The sequence below is a fragment of the Saccoglossus kowalevskii genome, chromosome 7 (assembly GCF_978046115.1).
Source record: "Saccoglossus kowalevskii chromosome 7, keSacKowa6.1, whole genome shotgun sequence".
In the NCBI taxonomy this organism is placed as follows: Eukaryota; Metazoa; Hemichordata; class Enteropneusta; family Harrimaniidae; genus Saccoglossus; species Saccoglossus kowalevskii.
Window position 1 is genome coordinate 15,501,556 of NC_140647.1, and position 15,121 is coordinate 15,516,676.

Here is a 15,121-nt window from a genome sequence, read left to right on the forward strand (position 1 = left end):
TGGTTATCAAGTTATAAGCATTTATTTCTTTCTTTCACAATAATTCCAGGGGGTCCTGGTGGACCAAATGGTCTTGGTGGACCAGGAGGACCTACACTTTCACCTGAAGAAAAAGATGAACTACCACAACCAGGAGAACCATTAGGCCCTGGTGGTCCAGGTGGTCCTCTTGGACTAGGTGGCCCAGGAGGACCAGGAGGTCCTGGTGGACCAGGCGGGCCTGGTGGTCCTGGAGGACCAGATGGCCCAACTCTAAAATCTGATGAGACATTACCACCCAATGTTGGTGAACCTGATGGCCCAGGAGGCCCTGGTGGCCCTGGAGGACCTGGTGGCCCTGGAGGACCTGGAGGACCAGGTGGACCTGGAGGACCTGATGGACCCGGGGGACCAAATGGGCCGGGTGGGCCAAATGGACCTGGAGGACCAAATGGACCAGGTGGCCCTGGAGGACCTACATTATCTCCTGAAGAGAAAGAAGAATTGAAAATACCAGAAAATGTTGGAAAGCCAGGAGGCCCAGGAGGCCCTGGTGGTCCTGGTGGACCTGGTGGCCCAGGAGGCCCTGGTGGCACAGGAGGCCCTGGTGGCCCAGGAGGCCCAGAGTTACCTACAGATGTTACACTTATTCCAGATATTGGGGAACCAGGTGGTCCTGGAGGTCCAGGTGGACCAGGTGGACCAGGAGGTCCAGGTGGACCAGGGGGACCAGGAGGTCCTGGTGGCCCAGGAGGTCCTGGTGGCCCAGAAGGTCCTGGTGGCTCAGAAGGTCCTAGTGGAACAGAAGGTCCTGGTGGACTGGTGCCTTTGGAAGGTATGTATCCCCTTGCACATTTTTGTCAGTTTTTGGACTATATATTCTTTAATAAACTGAAAAAATATTGTCATTTAAAAATGTTTCTATTCACATTATGTATTTCAGCTGTACCTGTTGGATATCTGGATAGTGGTGAAATTATTAAAGTTGACTGTAATAACTGGTAAGTCAGTGATGTGTTGAATTTAACTTGTACACCACATACATCACAAAAGTTTGTATTTCTTAACATTTAACATTTTTAAAACAAAATTTATTATGCTTTTCTCATTAGCACTTGTGTAGCTGGACAATTGGACTGCACTCAACATGATTGTAAAGGTGGGCACCAAGAAATTTACAATATTTAGAGATTTCAGTTACTCATTGACAAACATAACGATTTTTATTTCAGTCAATCAAATCTACAATTCACTGACATTTTCACTATTTATCATTATTGCATATCAGAGGATGGAGAATGGTCTCCGTGGACATCTTGGACACCATGTTCTAAAACATGTGGAGAAGAAGGATCTTCATTGAAATCACGTAGTAGAGAGTGTGACAACCCTGCTCCAAGTGGTGATGGGAAGGAGTGTGAAGGAAACGGATCTGAGGAAAAAGACTGTGAAGTTCCAGCTTGCCCCGGTAAATATATTGTTGAGTAATTGTTGCATGTTTTATTATCATTATAGTTCTGCAAAAGCAGAGTCTGTCACTCAAGTTTGTCTCATCTAATCATTTATGATGTGCAATCAGTATGAATGATCAGCCATACCTAGTATTTAATTATATAAGCCAAGTTTGATTGAAATGTAAATGTCTATGTTATAAATTTGAAATACTTCATAAAGCATTTATTGAATCATTGTTGCAGTGATTGGTGAATGGGCTACATGGTCACCATGGTCGGAATGTGAGGTAACATGTGGAAAAGGTCTTATTGTCAGGTCTAGGGAATGTGAAAATCCTGATCCAAATGCATCTTCATTGAATGGCACTTGTGTGGGCAAAGATACAGATCGCAAACTTTGTAAAGCTCTCCAAGATTGCCCAGGTATAGTTGTTATATTTCAAGCTATGCATATTTACGTAAAGAACAATTTGATTGAGATGTTTCATCAAATGTGATAATTTTATTATCAATCTTATAACAGTTATCGCAGAATGGAGTCCGTGGTCACCTTGGAGTGAATGTAGTATTACTTGTGGGGGTGAAGGTGTTGTAACAAGAGGTAGATCATGTGGCATCCCAATACCAGTCATAGATCCCTCACAATGTGAAGGAAATGATGAAGATATGAAATACTGCACTAAACCAGAATGTCCAAGTAAGTAACTTAATAATATGCATTGTATACTATTTACATGCTTTATTGCTCGAATTAATCCCAAATTGTACCTTGCAGTAAATGGAGAATGGTCACCATGGTCACCGTGGTCCGAATGTACAGCAACCTGCAATGGCGGTGTAATCACCAGACAGCGAAATTGTGACAATCCACCTAAATCTAATGGAGGTGATGATTGCCCTGGCGAGTCTGGTCAGTCTCAGGAATGTAACGTAGATGTGTGTCCTGGTGAGTCATACAATAAGGCTATCCATACATGTAATACTATTTTATTCTTAATTTATAGACTGGGATGGACTCTCAAAATAACTGCATGTACCACCTTGCCTATATAGGTGTTGACCTACATTTCAGGTGTCCAAAAAGTGATAATTTTTAGCCATTTTGTGTCCACGTAAAGTATAGAAAGTACTAAACAAATTTAATTTAACTCAATTACTTTTCAAAAGGTCTCCAATAATAATCAGTTGTTTCTATGACAGTGATGAAATAAGTATTCTAATTTATTATTGGGTTAAAATCATGGTATTTTCTCTGAAAATTATTCATAGACTAAAATTTTAAAGATCTCACAATCTAAAATAATATAATAATACATATTTCTTTAGGTATTATATAACACATAAAAGATATACTACAATTTGGTAAAAAGTTATTGTTAAATTATTTTTGTTGATGTTTTGGAATTGATTATTTAAAATCCAAATAACAAACATATGTTGGCAAGGAGGTGATTAAGGGCCTTGCAGGAGGTCTTACCTAAGGCTAATATTGCATTTCTTGATTCAGGTGAGACATGCGATGATGGGAAGGTTATGGATAACTGTGATGATCCGAATGCCAAAATGTGTCCTATAACATGTGAAGATGTCTCTGGAATAACTACTTGTATTGAATCACCATGTACTCCTGGATGCAGGTGCCCTGAAGGAGAGGTGGAACAGGATAATGAATGTGTTGAAGTGGCAGAATGTAACTGTCCATATGACATGTCTATTCTTGGTAAACCTTTGTCTGCAGTTCAGCTAAGTACGACCGAATTACTAGGGGCTAGTGTACCAGCTGCAACTAATGAGCCTGGAGAACCAGGAGGTCCTGGTGGACCTCTAGGGTCTGGTGGTCCAGGAGGTCCCGGAGGACCAGGAGGACCTGGAGGACCAGGAGGACCTAAAGGGCCTTTTGGACCTGGTGAGTAATGATTTGTATCTTGACATCATGTACATAAAAGTGTTGTAAGTGTAAATATCAGTGCCTCAATTACACCGTGTATTCTAATTTCAGAGGGGCCTGGTGGACCAGGTGGACCCACATTATCACCTGACGAACTTGCAAAAATACCATCGTATTTACCTAAACTGAATGAACCTGGAGGTCCTGGAGGGCCTGGTGGGCCTGGTGGACCTGGTGGGCCTGGAGGTCCCGGTGGTCCAGGTGGACCTGGAGGACCCGGTGGCCCAGGTGGTCCTGATGGACCTACATTATCACCAGATGCAACAGTAGCACCAGACATTGGAACAGAAGGTGGGCCGGGAGGACCAAATGGGCCTGGAGGACCAAATGGACCAGGAGGACCAAATGGCCCAGGTGGACCTGGAGGACCTAATGGTCCAGGTGGGCCAAATGGCCCAGGTGGTCCTAATGGGCCTGGTGGACCAAATGGGCCTGGGGGTCCCAATGGGCCATGGGGTCCAGGGGGACCAGGGGGACCAGGAGGACCTGATGGACCTACACCAACTGCAGAAGAGAAGGATACTATTCCTGATGATGTGGGTGAACCACTGGGACCTGGTGGTCCCGGCGGGCCTGGTGGTCCAGGTGGACCTGGAGGTCCAGGTGGGCCTGGCGGGCCGGGTGGGCCTGATGGGCCACCCAAACCTGATGATGATGAAACTATTGGTGAACCAGGTGGACCTGGTGGTCCTGATGGTCCTGGGGGACCAGGTGGTCCCGGGGGACCTGGTGGTCCTGGAGGACCAGGTGGACCAGATGGGCCTGGAGGACCTTCTTCAGAAGAAAAATGTGAGTAGATTTTGTAAAATAATAACAACTAGTTTCTATTATTCACACTTTTTTAAAAAATTTTATGAAATAAAAAAAATAAAAACATATCTTTCTTTCTTTTTGATAGTCCCTGAAATAACAGGTATCACAGTTGTCGAGAGCTCAACAACAATTCAACTGGTCTGCAAAAATTGGTATGTTCTTATATGGATATATATTGTTTACGATACACACACAATGTAGAATACAGTTTGCCATTATAATGTACCAACTAATAGAGTAGTATTTAAACTGTTACGGTATTTCTCTTACATTTTCCAGTACATGTGAAGAAGGTAATCTAATATGCACAGAGGATCATTGCTCAGGTAAGTATATTTGATATATGCACAGAAGGTAGTAGTTATAACTCCTAATTCAAAGTACCATCTGATTTGTAAATTTTAATTGTCATTATTGTATACTAGCTACTGCTTGCATATAATGTGTTAAATTGATTATTGAATACACTGTAACCTCAATATAATGAACACCTTTATAATGAATTTCCTGATATAATGAACACATAACATGTCTCCCTCTCACAACAAACCCAATGTATAATGTGCTTCAATATATTTCACTATAACAAACTTATTGTATGTCTCCCAAAGAGTTTGTTATAATGAGGCTACAGTGTATATGGAGTAATAATACTTGCCAATCAATTGTAACACTATGTTAATTATATGCTTCAGTTAACGGAGAGTGGTCGCCATGGACACCTTGGTCGTCATGTTCAAAGACGTGTCAAAGGGACGGTGAAAGTGAGTCTGTGAAAACAAGAAGTCGCACCTGCACTGACCCGGAACCTAAAGGGGAAGGGAAGGAGTGTGAAGGACAAAGTAATGATGAAGTTTCGTGCGTCATCCCAGAATGTCCTGGTCAGTATTTTGTTATATTGTATTGTATGTTAAAATTATGCGCAGAATAATGTGTGACTACTTTAAAATTTAGAAGTAAGAATCAAATTATTTGTCAACAGGAGAATTCCTGTGATCTGTTGATAATAAAACAACACATAGTCATTTCACCACTTTCACTCACGTATTTTTAACATGTTATTTTAAAGTATTATATTTGCATATTTACTGAATATAAATAGCGTCTCTAACATTTTTTATATTCAACATCAGTTGCGTTGCTATAGGTAACTTAAAAATGAAAAAAAACATCTAAACAATCAAAAATAGTTAATAATATGTAATATCCACAGATTCATGATATTGAAAACCCAGAACAAGGAAATATATATATTAAAAACATTAATATAACATTACTTGACATGAGTTTATGTTGAAAGACAGTGTACTTTAATAACAATGTTAGCCATACTGCTTTCCATCACTTAATCTATGGCTTTTTCACAAAACACCATCAAATGAAAATGACTCGTTATAACTCTAATAATAAAGAAATAAAAAAGAAATACAAATCTAAATACTGATAATAGTGATAAATTTTATATAAATCCTCTTCCCATTTATCTCCACTTAAACTTAACAATATCTACTCTGACAAAAGACTCCTAACAGATTGTGCAGATATAGCTGAAAAGTTCAGTGAATATTTCACGAATATTGGTCTAAATTTAAATGCCATTATCTTAAATGTAGTGAATTTTGGCCAGTACCTGATGAATCATTCTAAATCGTTTTTTCTTCATTTGCAATTTTGATGTTTTTAAAGAAATTAGACATTTGGACCTGAGAAAGTTACTGGACAGGACTTAATTCATTAATTAATTAGTGATTTTATACTCTCTGTTAATCATTACTTTCAGTCTATACCTCATAACTATGTTTTGTAAATGCACACCACAACAAAAGTAGAGTAAAAAACACATATTTTATTTCAAACAGAAAACTGAATAAAATGCACTAACTACAAAATACAAAACTATAAAAATACAAGACTGTAAAAAAGGCTGGGCAGGGGGCCCCTTCGGTCAGTGGGTACCAAGGTCACGCAGGACCAAGGTCACACAAGGTCAAGGATTTCCTGCAAGAGCCGAAAATTTGGGGGGTGGCCATGAAAATGGCCGCCGCGCCCTTTAATGGGGGGCAGGATGGAATCCTTAGCCCAGCCACTCGACAAAAGGAGCCACACGGGTAGGATGAAGGGGTAGGTGGTGGGATAGCGAAATAGAGCCAGCGAAGCGTAGCAAACTATGAATGAATGGGGAACAAAGAAAATCTAAGAAAAGAAGTGACGCTACGTGTCGAGTGCAAAATAAAGACTGATTGGCTAAACAATGTTGACCAAAGGAACAACTCCCTGGTGGACAAAGGTCAAAGGTGACTGAAATCGAGGGGCATGTTGCTCAGTGCATTTACAAAAATAGATTTGACACTTTACAAATCTCCACTTTGTAAATGCACACCACAACAAAAGTAGAGTAAAAAACACATATTTTATTTCAAACAGAAAACTGAATAAAATGCACTAACTACAAAATACAAAACTATAAAAATACAAGACTGTAAAAAAGGCTGGGCAGGGGGCCCCTTTGGTCAGTGGGTACCAAGGTCACGCAGGACCAAGGTCACACAAGGTCAAGGATTTCCTGCAAGAGCCGAAAATTTGGGGGCTGGCCATGAAAATGGCCGCCGCGCCCTTTAATGGGGGGCAGGATGGAATCCTTAGCCCAAGCGAAGGGCATGAAGAATGAGAGTGACCGAAGAGACCACTTATTTTGACCTGTTACTGAAGATGAGAAAATAATTTTTCAAATATAAATGTGATACCTATAAATTATTATAATTATTTGAATCTCAAAAGGTTCTACTAATAATTTTATTTCTTAACAGCTACCCCAATGCCGACAATTGCAACGCCACCTGCTATTATACCTGCCGTTTTGCCAGCTGTTACTGAACCTGGTGAGTGCATCCATGTATCCATCCTTTTATCAAAAATGTGATTCTCTCTATGATTTTGTTGCTACATTTACAGATCATGTATCTACACAACAAAAAAACAAATATGACAGAATGAATAAATATTCTGTTGTATTTCATATATCTTAACCATGGTTCAGAGCTTACACTCTTGAGATGAAACTGGCAGACATTTGGATGCTATTTGAATACGCAACCTTGAAAGAACAACCAACCACATAATTACAGCATACTGTTTTGACCAGACACCTTACAAGCCTTCCATTTTGAAGTAAAATTCGTAACCTATTGTCGCAGTAATTAAGGAATAAAATGTTTATTTTTTCTTGAGAATTTTCTTACTTCAAGGTCTTATTTTTATAAGACATCACAAAAAACTTACTTACTTACTTTAAATTCAAGACATTAATTGTAGTCATGTGGTTAGAAGGAGTCACTTTTAGTCACCTCAGTCTATGTTTTACGTGAAAAATAATTTGCTGAAGGATCAAATTAACAAAAAAAATTATATAATACAGATTAATATATACTGCAGATATAACTGCCATAGTATTATTCTGTATTATTATATTTTGTTCTATGCATTGTGCTTCTCTATAACTACTTGTCCCTAGTAAAATTATTGCAGAAACTATAATAATAATTATCATCTATTGAAATCAGGGCCTTCAGTACCGCCTCAACCACGTCCACCACCCATTGGAGTTATCATGATAGGAACAACACCACTACCAAGTAAGTATATTGCAAAGGATTACAAAATACATTGTGAATTATAGATGACCTCTGCTTCTTTCATTATGTACACGTCACTGTGCACTTTAAATAATTGATGGAACAATTCACATCGTCTGGCACTACTGATATAACAAATACATTGTACATTTGAAATGTTGACAACCCAGTTAAAGTATGTTTTGTGAAATATTCTTCCAAAGCCGAAGAGGTTGATGGGGAATGGGGATCCTGGTCTCCATGGGGTGAATGTAGTATCACATGTGATGGCGAAGGCCAAATAACCAGAAGCCGTGAATGCGATGACCCACCGCCTTCAGAAGGTGGTAAAGATTGTGATGGGATCAGCATAGACACAAGTATTTGTATCACTCAAGAATGCCCAGGTAAGCCTATAACAATGAACCACGTTTTGAATCTGATAAGAATGGTTAGTATAAACGGATTTATATACATTAACATTAACAGAGACATATTAGATTTGGTTTAGTAATACATTATCATATTAAAGCAGGGGAGTCGTCACCTGCGCACACATCAGATGGTCATAGCGTGTCATTGTTTACAAACAAGTGTCTACCAATGAGCCTTTGCATTTTAGCGTGTGTTGTTATCATCGTTTGATTCCTGGGCATGCGCAGGTGACAACCCTCTCGCATTAAGAATTTATATCCTTTATATAAAAAAAAAAAAAAATGTTTTCTCAAATTTTTAGCAAATATAACTTGTCTTGTCATAGTTGTGGTAAGTTATATGTTGTGATGTACACACTAAATAATTTGATCGTTACAGTGAATGGGGAATGGTCACCATGGTCACCATGGGCAGATTGTTCCGCTACATGCAATGGTGGAATACAGACACGAGAACGTGGATGTGATGATCCAGAACCATCATCCAATGGTGATGATTGTCAAGGTGTTTCTATAGAAAGAAAGCAATGTAATTTACAGATATGTGAAGGTATGGTTGTAATTTAGATGGTGTTGGATTGTGTTTACCTAAAGGGTGATAGTTTAAAACCATGCATGTGCAAGCTGTTCGTTGTTAAACGGTGATTACCCGGTATTCTAAAACCCATTTTGCGCACTTCCAGTGGCAAGAATGAGGTTTTCATCCGGTCACAATATTCAATACAGTTTTTGACTTCTTAGAGTTCTTCAGTACATTCTAAGCACCCCAAAATTGCCTCTTTTTAAATGGGCCCCATGTACATCTTCTGCACTTGTGGCCAATGACCACATCCCTTCAAAACATACATTTGCAATCTCATTCTATTGCCTTCAATCTATTCACGTTTATAGTGAATCAACGATGAAATACAACCTCGCCTATTAATCTCACTCTCTAGCATTTTTGGTTTTGCAGTACAAAAGTAATATGTGTCATCAAAACTTCTTCCTTATACGCACTACACCACAGCAACACTTGGACACTAAAGATAGCAACTAATAGGGGATTTTCCGTACAATTGCGAGATCTCGAGAGATGTATGAAAAACGCGCGTCGAACGTCTGCCGCAAAAATCGAACGATTTGATTTTGAACTAGAATTTCTTTATTTCCTAACTCACATCGACCGGCCGATCTTCGACAGAGGAATATTGCTTCCGAATACCCTTACTTAATCGAAATTATCTATCATCAAATGTGGACAGCACATTATTAAACATGGAAATGTCCCCCAAAATACTTTGCGTTTGTCGAATCCCACGCGATGTTTGACGCCACTACGACGCTATGACCTTTGTTTGTCCTGTTTTTACGTTCGATTTCACGCATAACGTGTGATTCTCGCAGTGAACGAAAAATGGTCAATTAGAATGGTGTGTGGAGCAAAAAAGTCAACTTTTGTTACCATTCACAAAATTTAAACGTGTAGAATTTATCAACAATTTGGGTCAAGACTTGCAACCAATAGGAAACCATGTTCATTTGGTCCAAAATTATGAAAAAAAATATATAAAATAAAGACATAAAAAACAGGCACCAACATTTTGCTGAGAAAAATTATGGCACTCAAAGAGTTGAAAAAATGTTTTTTATCTGTTGATTGTGTTACGTGAAAAAGTTAGATGTTTTTAGTCTCAATTACGTACAACTAATTATGTGTCACTTTTCTCAAAACATCAGAGGTCTGCACTGACGGAAAAGTGTATCTAGAAAACTGCGACGAGATTCCTATGTGTCCAATTACTTGTGAGGATGTCGGCAACCCATCAGAATGCATTGGGGAAGGTACATGTGAACCTGGTTGCCGATGCCCAGACGGGAAGGTCGAACAAGATGGGGAATGTATTGAGAAATCTGACTGCAAATGTCCGTTTGATATGAATCAATTTGATGAAAATGCGATTATTAGTTTTGTGGAATTAGGGAAACCAACTGGTAAGTCATATAAGCAACATTCACATGTATACAGATCTAGGTGCATACAGTATAGACACAGTTTACATGCATATTTTAATGAGCCCTTGAAGCCACTGTTAATATGCTAACATACAATGATAGTGGTAGCTATCATGGCTGCATTCTAAATGCATCACAACAGTGTAACCGTGTGATGTTTTTTAATATGTATATCATAGCTTGTAACTAAAGATAGGAATATATACATTTCTATATTGTGTTAATTTACACTGAAGCATTGTATGTTTTATTCAAATTGGTATTGTCAGTTTCTTTATAAGGATAATTCTTTTATTGCAATTTTAACATTTGTTTAATAATATTTGTTTGTACCTAAATACAGAACAAGGGAACAAAGTTGATGGCAATACCCTGACTGTTTATCAATTTAGTAATAATCTGACTGTGAGAGAATAAATACAAGCAGAGAAAACAATCATATAAATGATAGTACTGAAATGTTTCATGCTCCAAGGACAGAAATATTAGTGTGATCAACTCTTTCTGAATAATGTCAATCATTTGGTTATGAAAATACAATGACATGGTATTAACTGATGTTTTCTTACAGGAACATCACCTGCTCTGGCACCACCAGGACAACCAGGAGGACCAGGAGGACCTGGAGGACCTGGCGGGCCCGGCGGTCCAGGTGTGTGTTCAAAAATGTGTTATAGATATTTGAAAATATGTGAGATCTCAAACACAAATGTTTCCTCCTTATTATCATATACTTATATTTTATTTTACATATGAGAAACTGTGTAATTGAGTAAAACTATATTGCATGTTTTAGTATTTCCATCATAGCAATTTTTAACTTGCATATATTTCTTCTGTTACAGGCGGACCTGGAGGACCTAATGGACCTGGTGGACCTAATGGTCCAGGTGGGCCTGGTGGGCCTGCATTAGAACCAGATGACATAAAAGAACCTGGAACACCACTAGGACCAAATGGACCAGGAGGACCAAATGGGCCAGGTGGACCAGGTGGACCAGGAGGTCCAGGTGGACCAGGTGGACCTGGAGGGCCTTGGGGTCCTGGGGGACCCGGAGGACCAGATGGACCAACAGGACCTACAGATAAAACACCACTACCAGACGTTGGTGAACCAGGAGGCCCTGGTGGCCCTAATGGTCCTGGTGGGCCAGGGGGACCTGGTGGACCTGGTGGACCAGGTGGGCCTGGTGGGCCTGGTGGACCTGGTGGACCTGATGGACCTGGAGGTCCTGGTGGACCTGGAGGACCAAATGGACCAGGAGGACCAAATGGCCCTGGTGGACCAGGTGGACCAACACCATCTTCTGCTGAGGAAGACAATATACCAAATGATGTAGGGAAACCATTGGGACCAGGCGGTCCTGGAGGTCCAGGCGGTCCAGGAGGACCAGGTGGCCCAGGGGGACCAGGTGGACCAGGAGGACCAGATGGTCCAGGGGGACCGAATGGTCCATCTCTAGGCCCTGGTGTAACTCTTCCTGAAGATATTGGTAAGGCTGGAGGACCTGGTCAACCATTAGGCCCTGGTGGACCACTTGGACCTGGTGGACCAGGTGGACCTGGTGGACCTGGTGGGCCAGGAGGACCAGGTGGACCCCCATCCGTTACAGGTAGGTACAGGATGTTATCTTAACTGGTTCAGGAAATATTAAAACAATATTCTAAATGTAAATATAGAGCATTCAGCAACAATGTTGATTTATGACTTTTTGTAGGTGTAATACAACTAACAACAATACCAGAGTTTATTGACGAAAACATCATAGTAATGGTCAATTGTAACAACTGGTAAGTGTATAATTTTAATCATAAATATTTATAATTTGTATCAACTTTCTTGAAATTGTATTTATGTCATTTAATACATAGTATCTCCATTTATTTCTATGTAGAATTAAACACCATGCTCAAAATTGATATACAAAATAAATAAAATAAAATATTATAAATATAATATAATAAAACACTCTCTAATTTTGTGGCAATTCCCAAAGTTTACAACAGCAGTTATCTGATTCACGTAGCTTGTATATGCCCTTGTGACAAATAATTAAAAAAGTTGTTGATGTAAATTGTTAATCAAACTTTATTTTACTATTGGGACATGCTCTTTATAGTAAAATATGTTTAATTTATGTTGATTTATGCATATAATACACCCAACAAATAAACAAACAAAATAAATGTGTGAGCAATATTGAAGCAACCTTACTTATGTCTTTTTGTACTAAAATGCAATAAATATATTTTTCAGCACTTGTGATGAAGGACACCTTGATTGTTCTGACGAGGAATGTTCTGGTTAGTTTTCTATCATTTTTCTCCACATTCAGAATACATGCATGTAATGTTGTTGAAATGAACAATGTGGTCTTATAATATATAAAAACACAAAATTTGTATGCACTTTAATGTAGTTGATGGTGGATGGACATCATGGACTCCATGGTCTTCATGTTCCAAGACATGTATACTGGATGGAGACAGCAATTCATTGAAGTTGAGAAGCAGATTTTGCACAGAACCAGAGCCTAAAGGAGAGGGAGAAAACTGTGTTGGAGATGCCAATGAGGAAGCCAATTGTGTGGTACCAGACTGTTCAGGTAGACAACCAATCTTTTTGTGTTACTGTTATACAAGTATAACGCCATCTCTCATTTACTGTGGAATACTTTATTTTCGCTGGAATTAATTTTCGCTGAAAAGGCTTTTTGGGCGTTTTGTATGGAACGTATTTTCACTGATTTTTGATGAATGTAATGTGAAATATAGGAAAAAAGTATATTCCCTGGATTTTATTTTCACGGAATCATCCATTCAGCGAAAATAGCGAAAATAAATTCCAAGCGAAAATAATGTATTCTACAGTAGTTTATTAACGTAATTAACCTTTTCACCACCAGTCTGCACTTCCCTTCAGAAGATTGGGACAAAAATAGCAAAATTTTTTTAATAGAAACTAAAAATTGACTAAAAATTTTGTCTGTTGCCTCCAAAATTAGTGTTCATTCCCCAGAAATTTTGAAAAATTTAAGAAAAAAGTACAGAAAAATTTAGGCGAGAAAGTCTGGTGGTGAAAAGGTGAATCCACATTTAATTGTTAGCTTAATTTACAATTATCACAAAACCAGGAATGAAATACCAGTGTGGCTGATTACTGAATATTTATTCAATGTTAATATCATTCACACTGTATATATTGATTTATAATCCATCTAGTAATCTCTTTTATTATACACATTCAAGTTCAATTATCTGTCTTAGATTTATTGGAGGAAATTGACACAGTATATCGCTAAAATAGAACAAAGAATATAGTGTTAGTGATTTATTGTTGACCAACTGAATTTTAAATATTACAATCCTACATGGTGATGATTAACAGATGTAATCGGTTCAATTGATGTAGTGATACAGCTGATTGTAGAATAAACCCTTCATACCTCGATGACACACACACACAAACACACAGAGTCACTGATCAATATTTATTATGATGAGACAGCTTGTAAGAGCCTGAGGAAAGAATCCTAAAACTCTAAAACCTAAGTGATACATAAAAAAATAATATTGTAAATTTTTCAATACTTCAAGACATCCAAAAGTACCTTGTAAGACACTATATGTTTTCGTTTCAGTATATGTCACTGAGCAAAATGTTGAGATATTGCGATAGATCCTTGCCATAGGGAACAATGGTAAAATGTCCTAAAATGTCAATTATCTCTGAACCAAGTATGATGACATCATTTTAATTTTAAACCATTTTTTACATTCTTGAATATACCATAGAGCAACCCTACCCCAGGATGACTGGATGATCCTCGTTAATTCGACGGACGAACAACATGTAAAAATAAATAAAATGACAATTATAATACTATTTTTGAGTAGCGTTCTATTTTCTATTCTATACAGCTTCTTGTGAAGTAATTAACAATTTGCATTCTTTATTGATTGCTTAGTTTTTGTTCTGCTGTATTTTTTTTTTTATTTTCTGTATATTTTTTTTTCATGCTATCAAAATCTCTATTATTATTATTACTTCTGCCTAAACTAGACAAAACAAACATAAAAAATTTCACTCACATTACCAGTTCACAAATAATATGATACCAATTTGGATAAAGTTGGATTCAAACAATGTTGGACAACGTTTTCTACATATAGGAAATCTCTATCATTTTGCACTCAAATCTCATGCAAATCACATTAATTATAAACAATATACAAATAAGCAAAATACAATTATTCCTAAAAAGAATATAATAATATATAGTTGACCCTAAATTTGAATTGTATATTCATATTTTCATGTTAATGATGCATTTCATATCAGTTTGTATACATTTGTATGTTTATAAAGCAGACACTAAACAAAACAATAAAAACAAAAACTCCCCAGTTTCATATATGACAATTTTTTTAATCGTGATGTACAGATACTGATAATAAACTTAATCTGTGATATTTTACAGAAGCAATGGGACCAACAGTAGCAACACCACCAATTATATTCTCAGTGATGACAACAGGTGAGTAGCGTTGTAAACAAAACAGTTACAAATTCAGGAATGATATTACAGAACAATATGATGCCATATGCTTAGTGCAAGCTAGTATCAGTCACATTACCAATCTGTTGTTGATTTTATTCAGAGGTGTGTACAGAGGGAAAGATATATGTGACTGACTGTGAAGACATCCCAGCATGTCCGGCTACGTGTGATGATGTTTCCAATCCAGAATTATGCGCAAAAGACGGTGCATGCGTACCTGGATGTAGATGCCCATTGGACACAGTAGAACAAGATGGTGAATGTGTTGACCAATCAGAATGTAGATGTCCATTTGACATGAGTGCATACGCTGGAGCTACTGTAA

General features: G+C 38.1%; 1 long non-coding RNA gene and 1 pseudogene across 1 annotated transcript; one reads left to right on the forward strand and one right to left on the reverse strand.

Annotated features, from left to right (window-relative positions):
* Positions 1 to 11: 11 nt before the first annotated feature.
* On the reverse strand, positions 12 to 12,001 carry LOC146740473 (uncharacterized; annotated as a pseudogene).
* On the forward strand, positions 921 to 1,315 carry LOC146740474 (uncharacterized). Its single transcript, XR_014929900.1, has 3 exons — positions 921 to 980; positions 1,092 to 1,138; positions 1,268 to 1,315. It is a non-coding gene; the product is annotated as an uncharacterized LOC146740474 (long non-coding RNA).
* Positions 12,002 to 15,121: the final 3,120 nt, after the last annotated feature.